The sequence below is a fragment of the Pteropus medius genome, unplaced genomic scaffold (genome assembly GCF_902729225.1).
Source record: "Pteropus medius unplaced genomic scaffold, Ma_sr-lr_union100, whole genome shotgun sequence".
In the NCBI taxonomy this organism is placed as follows: domain Eukaryota; kingdom Metazoa; phylum Chordata; class Mammalia; order Chiroptera; family Pteropodidae; genus Pteropus; species Pteropus medius.
The window spans coordinates 40347618-40359839 of NW_024349800.1; the positions used below are offsets into that span (position 1 = coordinate 40347618).

A 12222-nucleotide genomic window follows, 5' to 3' on the forward strand; every position below is an offset into this window, starting at 1 on the left:
GTTGCTTTCACAAACATGGGGTCTTGCGCAAGTTGAAATGGCTGAAACCAGCTGTAAACACTGGAATTTTCTCAGTACCTTTAACATTTTCTTGCTTTCTTTTTTGTTAATGACTGAAAATTTGGGGACTTGAGGAGAAGTTTTTCCAAAGATATTTGTTGTTTTGTCATTAGGAATGTTTGAGGAATAGTAGATTGTGTAAAATAACAGAAGTCGTATGTCTCAGGGGTCCAAAGAAAACATGTGAATATGAAGACTAGAATAATACCGATATTGACATGCCTCCAGTCTATTTTCTAGAATACTGGTTAACCTAGCCAAATCATATCAATTACACTTTGAAATGCTATTCCAGTTAATTGCCAAGTTGGAATAATTAGATTATTACAGCAGTTCTTTTAAAATTACTAGCAAAATCTGAGAATTCCTGCAATTACAAAGATCAAGAGAAAAATATTACAGGTCATGTCTATAAAATATATGTATATTTGTAAGATTGAATTAAAATAGAATTTTTACACAAGATAATAGAATTTAAATTCAAGATTTCTCTTGTTGAGAATAAGGTGTCTATATTTCAAGTAAGGTTTGAACTAACTATTCATTTAACTAAAAAGTTTTCAATCTTATGATAGAACATGAGAGGAAAAAAAGAAAAATTGTGATTTTTCCTTCTCTAATGACAAAAGATGACATGGAAAATGATTAATAAACAAGTATAAGAGTAATAATAATAAAAGAGTTTGTAATACTGACCAAGAAGATGTTCATTGAATAAATTAAATAACTGGGAAAGGCAATTCACTTAAGGGATATAGATAAAATGGCTTTAATTATGTGGTGGTTCCTTCAAGTTGTGAATGTTCCGTAATACCAAAAAAAAAGTGGCAGAAAAAAGAAAACATGGTTCTATTTCCATAATAATACATTATCTTTATTAAAATAATAACACTAAAATATGGATGTTTTCATTGAATCATTCCTTTTCTGTCTAGTCTATTTACATTGACAACACATTATATTAATAACACATCACACTTACCCTTTCTACATTTCTAAAATAGGCTGTTTTACTTCACTTAACAATACTAATATTCTGTATTAGAAAAAAAAGGGAATAAACTATGCCTTTTTTTTTTAAACTAACAGAGACCAGCTGTCATAACTTTAGCTAAAGTGGAACAGGCCTACGAAAAGATGATTTTAAAATTAATTAAACACTACATACCAACCAGTTTTCCAAAAGGATGGCACAGCAAGAGTTTTGACAATTTTCAATATGTAAAGGTTATTATAAATTATATCACTAGTATTTGTGTTCAGATGCAATGCATATATGACATCATCTACTATTTTCTCATTTATTTACTGCCAAGTACATTTCCAATGTGCATCTTCATGAGTAATGTCTGCTCCTATTTTTCTTTTGCAAACAAATTTAAGAAGTGTAATGTAAGTAATAAAGAATGACTGCTTTTTTTATATAGAGTCTGTCAACATCTATGAAAAAAAGTTGACATAGTCAAACTACTTGTCCTTTTGACTTATGACTTCTAAAGCATTCAGTGATGATTATACATGTAGAAAATCTTGAAGAGATCATATTTTGAGAAGAAAATTGTATTGACAGTCTCATGTGGAAAAAAAAAAATGAATGCTCTATGCTAAAGTTGAAATTTGTCCTAAGAGGATAGATTTGAGGCTTCTATCTATATAATTGGACCAGACTGGATAGCTCCTGGGCCTGGGCAGTGGCGTTACAAAGAGCAGGAGGAATAACTTTTTAGAGGCTTTGATGGGGAACAGTATCCCTGAATATTGGGGGTAAGTTTATATGAAAGTAAAAGTAGATATTTACTTTTCCAGAAGCATGGAAAATTTTGGCCCACAGGAAAAAATCATTAAGTTTCAAGGAAATGATAGCATTGGTTACTCGAAAAAAAAAAAAATATCCCTTTGAGAAGTTTCAAATAAAATAAAATTTTCTCAGGTTATTAAAAACTGTGAGACAGTGAGTGGTCCCAGACAAACCACTAAAAATTTCAAGAAATTTCAAGAAAGCACTAGAGTAAAAGACAGTACTGGTGAGGAATTTGAAGACCAGAGAGGCTGTGTTCTTTCTCCAAGGTCAATCAATGGAAGGTGAAGGTTCTCCGGAGTCCAGATCACCTAGTTTTCTGATCAAAACCGATCAGTCCATGCAGCACGTCTTCTCATTTCTTAAAGTTACATGATATTTTCAAGTGTCATGGCAAGATATTAGAAGAAAATTCCATGCCAGAGAATTTTTAAAGGTAGTTTTAAGGCATATATAAAGTAATGAAAGGGGAACAAATTTCCACAGCACTTAATGCTGCTGAGGAGAAAATGGCCTTTCCTATTCCTCTGACTTCTTCCCCTGAGATGAGCCACGGTTCTCAACTCTAACTGCACATTAAAATCACTTACGATGGGTGATGTCCCCACTACACCCCCGAGAGACTAAATATGCTCACGGGTTCCAGGCAAGGGCAATTTGTTTTTAAAATCTACCCCATGAAACTCTACTGTGCAGCCAGGATTGATAACCACTTCCTTTTTTGCAATAAAAAAGTTGTAATCTGTCCAATTTATTTCAACAGAGGGAGTTAATAGAAGCACAGCTGAAGATTTTTTTAAAAATTGCTTTTTCCCAAAAAGGTGATTTCTTTGGAAGTTTTATTGATGTCGTCTTTGCTGACAGGGAGTTTCTATTTTTTTAAAAAGTAAAAGTTTCAGCCTATTTCAAAAGAATTTTTCTCTGAACTAAAGGATGGATATGGATCTTTTGGTATCGCTCCTACTCCTTAACTTCATACTGCTGAAACCTATGTGACTGCTAGTCACAATTATTGAAAGATGAAAAAAGTATATGTGACATTATGGTTCTTAACTGCAGCTGCTAAACAAAATTTTATATTGTTTTAGCAAATTATCAAACAGCCATCTTGAAAGGGTATATTTTGGATAGCAACAGTTCTAAAGAATAGGCAATCACTGCCCTTTTTTTGCCTGTTGTCTTTCTAAATGTCAAGAACTTTGGAGAGAGGGTGCATGATTTTATGCAGAAGATATATAATGTATCATATATCAGATATATTAATATATCAAAATGTATGAATAAGAAACTAACACAAGCTAAAATACTAAAATACTAAAAGGATATGTAGGGCCACAAAAGACTCCTTCCATTTCAGTGGGAAATAAATACTAAGCTCTCAGAGACCTGAAAAAAAAGATTCTGGGCTGATGCAGGTAGAGATAAAATAAGTAACTTTAGATTTCAGCTCCAGGCAAAGAAGACTGTTCAAGACAGTAGGTGGAAGCAGTGATCAGAGTTAAGACTGCTAAGGTTGCCTGGAGTCAGATAGCCTGAGTTTCATTCTGTCTCTTCAATGCATTGATGGCTGAGTGACTTTAGACAGATAACATCACCTTCGTAAGCCTCTATTTCCTTCTCTGCAAATTGTGGACGACAGGAATAACCATATTGAAGGTATTAAGTGGCAAAATGCTAATCAATAGTTTCACGTAGTGACCGATAAATGGCAATACCATCTTTGCAAGCAATATTAAATTCGAATGTTTTTTTCTAGAGAGACTGTTATCCTTGTCGCTAGAAATATTAAATAGAAGAGTTATCACATTTCAAGAAGAATATAGATGAATTCTTAAATGCCTTTCAACTCAGTTTCTAAAATCAACCCAGCATTAAAGTTGAGCATTTGGGAGATATTGATCAAATACTCATCAATGGGTTGATTATGAACATTGAATTCATCTCTTACTCCAAATCATACCATGAAGGTGAGCCTGGAAACTATTATGTAAGATATCAAAAATCAATACATACAGATATATGTTCACTCAACATTAACAGACACAAAAAATTTTCAAAAATGAAATCATATAATAGAAGAGAAGGACACCAGGTAGGAATCCATCGAAGGATTATAAACTGAAAAATGAAATGAGGTAATTTATATTTTTTAAAGTTTATTTTGGCAGCAGTAGGGAAAATAAAGTGTAGAAAAGCAAGCAAATGGAAAAAAAGCAGGTGATAATAATAAATACCCTATGAGTCAAATGTCTATATCATCAGTCATTAGAACATTTTTTAGTGTAAAATGGAGAACTATTAATAATTACACTGGATCAACAACAGTGAATTGGGAATGTCCCAGATGAACTGGGACATATGCTTGCCTTAATTAAAGGGCTGTTTTCAAGAATAAATGGGTACTGAGTGGGTGTTTTAAAAAAGCAGCTAAAATTAATAGCTGCCAAACTCTTTCAACAAATACTAGATTTATAAGATATTAATGGCCTATAGACTAAAAATAGTACTATGAAAGAATAAACTAGGGGCTACTAGCTTAAACCCAGGTAAACTGATTTTTACCATAGAAGTTCTTGGAGTTTTTAATAAGCTAATCTGCTTTAAGAATATCTAAGTGCTATTTGTGTTACATAGTGTTTTTCAAAGTCATTTGTCCATAGATTTTATTTTTTCAAGGAGATAATGTCTTGTGACTCCAACCTTCCCTGGAACTCAATATGGGAAGTAATAGTCTAGGAGAAAGGTATTGTTCAGAGATAGAGTGGAATAGGTATTAAGTGTGATTTCAAGATATGATTCATAAATTTTAGTTAGATTGCTGGGTAGATAACTCAGTGATGTGAGGAGTCCCAGACCATGATTTAGACACAGTGTCACTCTGATTTGACTGCTACCGAAATGTCAAGGTTGTTCTGGTCTCTTGGAGGTGCAAGGAAGCCTTTTCCCATTTTCTATAAAAATTTAATATTTGCTTTGTTCATGCAGTTCAATGGACTTCAATTTATACATGGGAATTTTTAAAAGTAAAGTTTCTTAGTGCCTTTTTCTTCTCCCCCAGTAAGGACTTGGCATCAGAGTCAAAGATAGCAGGCCAGGAAAAAACAAGTTCTGAATTGCCATTGACTCAGGAGCCAGCAACATGTAAAGAAAACTAAAGTATGTAAAGTGTGAAGGCAAGAAGATGAGCTCAGAATGGAAGAAGCACCTAACTTTGTCATATACCCAAGAAGAAAGTTGACCTGGGACCTAAGGTGTGGGCTATTGCTGGCAGCTGACTTCCCATACACTCTGATGGGAGCTGTGTAGGTGAGCCAGCAAGCAGAACACTTGGGAATTGTCACCAACTTCCAACCACTGGATTGCAAATGATCCATAAACTTTAAAAAGCTGCTTAAATGGTACCTCTTTAAATCTCTTTTTCTACCTAATATCTTGCTGGCGGAGAGCAGAGTGCAATTACCCTCTATGGTCCTATAACTGCTAATAACGACGATAGCTAATGCATAGGGTAATTTCTATGTACCAGGCACTTTTCTCCATGCTTTGACGTATACTAACACATTGGATCCTAATGATAACCTTACGAGCTGGATCCTATTATTTTCCTCATTTTCGAATGACAAAAATGAGACAGACAGGGGTTAAGTAAATCTTCCCAAGGTCACACAGCTCTTAAATAGTAGAGCTGGACAAATCTGGCTCCAAAGTCAGTTATTATCCGCTCCACTGCGAGCAAGTGCATCACAAAGATTAACAGAGGAAGGTAACTTCTCTTATATAGTAATAGTTCTAGTCCTTATAATCACAGAGAACATAATTCCTATTCCAACTGACATCCTTTGAAGCCCCTGAAGACCAGCAGTTACTGCATTTCTCTCACACTTTCTCATTTCTTTAGTGTGTTCTTTCATAACATGCATGTGAATTCCTGCGTACTTTAATGCCTGAAAACTAGTCTTTATGCACTAGTCTGTCTATTTTGTTATTTACCTAGTTGATGTGTTGAGGAGATCGATAGCCACAACTGAGCCAAGAAGTACTTTGTAGGTAATTTTTAGGGCTCTTTGTGCAGAACCTGGAGACTCACTCCTATTAAATTCTATCTACTAAGGTCCTTGTGGATCCGAAATGTCATCCAGTCTGTTTTTATTCTTCATCTATTGCAAATGTAGTGAGAATGGCTTTTATATTTCCATGAAATACTTGGACAAAGTATTTGGCCGAAGCCAAGAACCATGCCATGCAGAGCACTGCTTACTTTTTATCCATCCCAAGTTAGCAATCTTTGAGCACAGTTGTTTAGTGAGGATTCCACTTAATTGCATTATCAGTCAGCCCATATTTCTCCTTTTGGTCCAAAGTGCTTTTGTGTAGTTATGTAAAAATATTCTGATGAAGATCAGAAATCATGTGCCAACAGAATTTTTTAGTCCGGCTAATTTAAGATCATTAAATATTATGAGGTTAGGCTGAATTGACTAAACATTGAAACTATATTGTGTAATTTGAAATCTTATGGCTCCTCCTCCAATCTCCAGAGTTCCTCAAAGACGACTGATTGATTCCACATTCTCTTTTTAAAAGTTTTCATACATTAGAATGTAATTTACTTGTGCAAAGCATCTGAACAAATTTAGAGCAGCCAGTACTGTTTTACAGTCACTTTCATCTTGACTCTAGTTTCCCTTTAATAATGTTTACTGTCCACCCTCCCATTAATACACCCAACTGTCCTTTCAACCTGTTTCTGCAGATCCCCTGACTCAAACTTAATATATTCAAAATTAAACTTGTCATTTTATTATCCGCCTGACTCGCTTTTCTGGTTTATCTAACTCTTCGATTAACTTTAAGCCAAAAAGACAGCTTAGACTTTTTTCCTTGATCTGCAGTCTCCCCACCACAACAAATCAGTCCTCAAATCCTACAGTTCCTCCCTCCTGAATATCTCTCATATTCATTACCACTGCTTTTTACAGTATATTACATGAATGATTACAATAGCATGCTAAAATATGCCCGTCCACCAGCCTCGCCACTCACAAATGTCCTTCATTTTTTTGTCAAAGTGATCTTGCTAAGACTCAGTTTTGACCAGTCGTATTCATGTGTAAAATCTTTTAATAAATCCCTATAATGTCCAGAAGAAAAGTCCAAATTCATTAACTTAGTACCAAAGACCGTTGAAATCATAGCCCTGCTTAGGGCCCTAAGCTTGTCCCTCTCTAGCTCCCAATAAATGTTATTTGTCCCAGCTTTACCAAACTACTTGTGATTCACTACAGTAGTCAAGAGTGACTCATATCTCCATTTTATTACATGTTCATTTACCTTCTTTCTTCAGTGCTTTTTTTTTTTCTTTCTCTTTTCACTTAACAAACCCTGCTACTGCTTTAAGAACCATTCTCTATGTGACATTCTCTCCTTCCCATCATCCAGTTCTGGTTTGTATTTTCTCTTTGTGCTCCTACTACATCCCACGTTTATCTCCATGATAGCACCTAGTATTGTCAACATGTATTTTTCTGCCTCCTCGTTAGACTTTAAGCATCTTGGGGGCATGTACTTATCTTACTCATCTTTATATATGAAGGGCTTGGCTCAATGTCTGACATACAGTGGGGGTAATCCATAAATGTTTATCTAATAACTAAACTAGTAAGTTAAAATAATTCTCACTGGATGAAAAACTAGAGGAAAATGTACTATAAGGAGTAATGTTTTCTCTTTTTTTGTCTTCCACATACCTGAAGCAGGGAGAGTCTGCCCCTTCCTCGCTTAGCTCCAAACCATTAAGCTAATTTTAAGATTCCTATTTGTTCTTTACATTCTAAGGTCCTCCAGACTAACTTATAAACAGATTTTTGTAATATTTCTCGTTTGCATGTTAAAGAATGTGTGGCTTTGGTGTTTGGTTAACTCCAAACACCAAAATATACAGTCTACTTATTGTAAGGCCATTCAAACTCACCGATCTCAGAAGCTATCAACCTCACCAGCCTCAAAGTGAAAAGACTCACATGAAAGAGAGGGTAATTTAAATCTCTTTCTTTTAGATGAATATTCTCTTTTTAATTATTTCATCTTTCAATATTCACAAATATTCTGAGAATAACTTTTTAAAAATCAAATACTGGTTTATCTGGTTATAAAAGGCAAAAAAACAACACATGGTGATAGCAAGAAGTGTCTATTAGCATTTTTAGCAAAATTATCCAGATCTGGCTCCAAGTGTTTGAAGTTCTTGCCCTATAGCAGTATTTTCTCTCTTCATATAGTTCTTAAATCCTGTTAGATAATACTTTTAGAACTTGTATTTTAATCACACAACACTACACACCATGTGAGTAGTGCCTCCATTTGGATCCAGAAACCTGCCTCATTTTATTAGTATGTACAAGCAGAGCGCCAAGTACACCTAGTCAAATAACCTATTTATTTAGAGAAATATGGAGATCCCATTTAGATAACATCTAAAAATTTAGATAGCATCTAAAATTTGACCTAGGCATCTTATTATTCTATTTATTAGAGTCAAAGTATTTCCTGCCAGTGAGGAAAGAAAAATGATTATGAGTAAGGGTTGAGTGTTTCATAATACCATTTGAGGACCAAATAATTACTGCCATCTAACAACTGAATAATCACTGACGGTTCTTTGTGACAAAGGTTAACAAAGGAGGTATGTCTTTAAACAGGCACCGCTTTCAGTGTGAGGAGACTAAAAGGTAAACATCTATGCTCAAAATCCTAAGTCCTGGCTTCAAGTTCCAACTCTGTCACAAAACAAATAGCAAGTCGCTAATCTTCGCCAGACCTCTGTTTCCTCTGAAGGATGAGGAAGTTGGATTTCATAACCATTGGAATACCTCTTCACTGTAAAGTTCATGGTCAAAAGTTGCATGAGATGATGAAGTAATAGACTTATAAGAAGTCTCTCATTGTACATGTTGATTTTTTACTTACTGATACATTTGTGATTTGCTCCTACATCTAACTCTTCGTTCTTGACATCGCTTATCATTTTTGCATAAATCGTCCTAGTCATTGTCATCTGAGGCAAAAATAAGGAGATAGTATTAGAAAAAAAAAAAAAACGTGCTGTAAGAGTTTGTCCTGAACTTGGACTCTTCTCTTTTCTCATACACGTTTAATATAAGATATGCTGTTCCTCAGAAGATGCTTTACTTTCAGACATAGAGAGAATAATAATTATTATTATGACAACCATTTGTTGAGCTAATGCATTATGAGCAGACAGCCAGAATTTGAACGTATGTCTGCTTGGCACTAAAATCTATGTTTTCTCCACCATGTGTTATGACTTGGATAATCATCATTCAAAACGGCAGTTTTTGTCATGAACACTGAAGAAATCGTGTCTTCGAAGAATCATAAAATTGTGTATCAATTGATATGTAACTTTTCAACATTATTTATCTTAATTTTATTTATTACAGTGCTATTGAAGGTAAACAGAATACCAAGTTGACAAATCTAATACCAGACTTCCAGTCATACTTCCAGCAGTATGAATTTTCACTTTAGTTTTAGCTTCAGTTCTTCATTTGTAAATGAATGATAATAATATAGACTTCACTGGTAGGGGGGTTGGGGTTTGAGTGGCCAAATGGGACAACGTATGGGAAAGCATAAACACATGATAGATGTCAAAGGGTTTCCCTTTATTTTCCTCCATATTTACCTCTGTGTTTGCTTTAGAAAATATAACTATGATCATCAGACAGAAGGCAGAAGCACTCGCTTCTGATCCCAGCTCTGCTAATGGCTGACATGAATTACATTCATGAATGAATGACATGAACTTTTTTGAATATCAAACAAAGGAAAGATAGAACTAAATAATCTCCAGGTCCCACTTGGCTGTACATATTTATACTTTATTTACTCTCAAAAGCAATTTCTCATGTTTGTATTTCCTCTTTGAAGCCTGGAACTTATTTTTAGTGAAAACATTTTTCAGAAAAGCTATTGGATTGAGGTCAAAGATGTCCAGGTACCCAAAAGAAATTAAAAATTAAATGAATGAGTCACCAAAAGGCAGTGGGACAGCCAGACCTGTCAGATCTTTTTGTTATTAGAATTTGGGCCAAATGACTCAAATATTTGATTGTAGTGATTGTGGAGGCCTGCAGAGGGGAGAAGGCACATTTGGGTAGATCAGGTCTGACATTAAGTTTTTCAGAGCTGCAAAAAGGGAAAAAGGATCAAATGTTTAAAAAAATGGGAGAAAGAGAATGCAAAAGGAGGAGACCCCATTACAGAGATAGCGCATAGCTACTGACTGGTCGTCCACTGGTATAAGTAATATGGGAAAGGTTGCTGTATTATGATGCAAGAAGAACTGGAGTCCAGTTGGCTCTCCAAATCCCCAGTTCCATGATCTTGGTAAATTTATTTTCATTTTCTGGTTCTAAGCTTCTTTGACCATAAAATAAGAACTCAAATTGGATGGTTACCAAAGGACCTTCACGACTGTTAAGTTTTATGCACAAGAGAAGCACAGATGTTATGAAATCTTATCCCTTTTCATATGAAGAGAACCTCTTTGCGTTGGTTTGTCTTTGAGCGTTACAGCTTCGAAATAGAAATTGTATATTTTAACAATTTGCTTTTTTACTTTTGCATTCTTATACTGTAAAAATATAAATTTGGTAGAAAGTGAAGTGAATGGCAGGATTTTCAAGTCCAGATTTGAGAAAATATAACTTACCAATTTCTTATAATTTCTGATTTTTAGATATTCTTACTCTGTATCTAGTATAATACATGTTTCTCTATAATATAATTAGCATCTTTGCCCATGTATTCCAACCAGATGTTAGTCATCATAAAGTTTTACTGTGCTTTAGAAGTTTTGCTTCTTTTCACTGATGTTATTAATACCTTGTGTTCAATATCTTTGCCAAACTGACATCAGTAGTCTTCTATTTTGAGTTTTATTCTTAGATATCCCTGGTTGCCTGAACAGGTAGTTGTGAATCCAGTGACTCCTTCTCACTCCCCACGAATCATCTCCAAATATTATCATGTTATATTCAAGGTTGGACCTTTAGTATACACAAGGATTTTCCATTTACTGACGATTCATTAAGTACCTAAAAGATACTCACCTTTGTTTCCTTGACACTTATCGGAATGCTATGTATCTAGAAGATTCTAATCAGTCTTGAATAGGTTAATATATCTGTATTTATTAAAAGAAGCATAGTTTATGCATTCCATATATGAGCAAAAGATTTAGAAAAACAATTAAGTGATATAAAGAGAATAAATGAAGATCCAAAAACTTCAAAACAAAATTTTTATGTACTTATTATCTTCTGAAATACTAAAGGTTCTGTTTAGAATCTCCCTCAGTAATCAAGGGTTAAAAAAATAACAAAAAATTTCTCTCTCCATGCTTTCCAATGAGCCGCATGTTTTAAAGTCAAGCACAGTGCATCTGCCCTCATAAATATGTGATTGCACATTCTGAGTGATTGATGATGTTTAAATGATGCAAATTTTCCTTGGATATAAGTAAAATATCCACACAGTTTTACCAGTTTCTTGGTGGAAGAAAAACTTATGTATATTTAATGTCATCAAAATTTTCATGAATGTGTCTTGATCAGTGAGGGAAAAAACATGGATTTTTGTTTGTGTGTGTGTGTTTATTTTTAACACAGATTTGATGGCACAATGTAAAACATTAGGAATGTATCATGTCCTCCTTCCTCCAGCCACTGACAGCCACTTTCTATTACTTTTTTTTTTTCTTTTTTATCTCCTCTTTCCTGCCTCTCCCCAGTCTCTGGTAGTCACCACTCTGTGTTACAATGAATTCAGCAGTTTCTCCCTGCCCCCACTCCACCCCCCCAGTTTTATTAAGAAATCATTAACATGCATTATTGTATACGTTTAAGGTATACAGCATGATAGTTTGATTTACATATATTGTGAAGTTATTACCACAATAAGTTCAGTTAACATCTCATCTTATATAGACACCATAAAAAAGAAGAAAAAACAAAACAAAACAATTTTCTCCTTGTAATGAGAACTCTTAAGAATTCACTCTCTTAATTTTTCTGTATATCTTATAGCAGTGTTAGCCATAGTCATAATGCTGTACTTTACATTACTCATACTTATTTATCTTATAACTCTAAGTTTGTACCTTTGGACCACCTTCCTCCAATTCTCCACCTCTTCTCCCCAGATATCTGGTAACCATAAGCCTGATCTCCTTTTCTATGAATTTGTTTTTGGGGTTTTTTTTTTCTTCTTTATCTTTTCCTTTCTTTCGTTCGTTCTTTCTTTCTTTTTCTTTCTTTCTTTCTTTCTTTCTTTCTTTCTTT

The 12222-nt window shown here is 34.4% G+C and overlaps 1 protein-coding gene across 1 annotated transcript in view; it reads left to right on the forward strand.

Moving 5' to 3' along the window:
* The window catches only part of SLC8A1 (solute carrier family 8 member A1), a 352258-nt gene that overhangs the window by 624 nt on the left and 339412 nt on the right, over window positions 1-12222 (forward strand). The gene's annotated exons all lie outside the window — the stretch shown is intronic.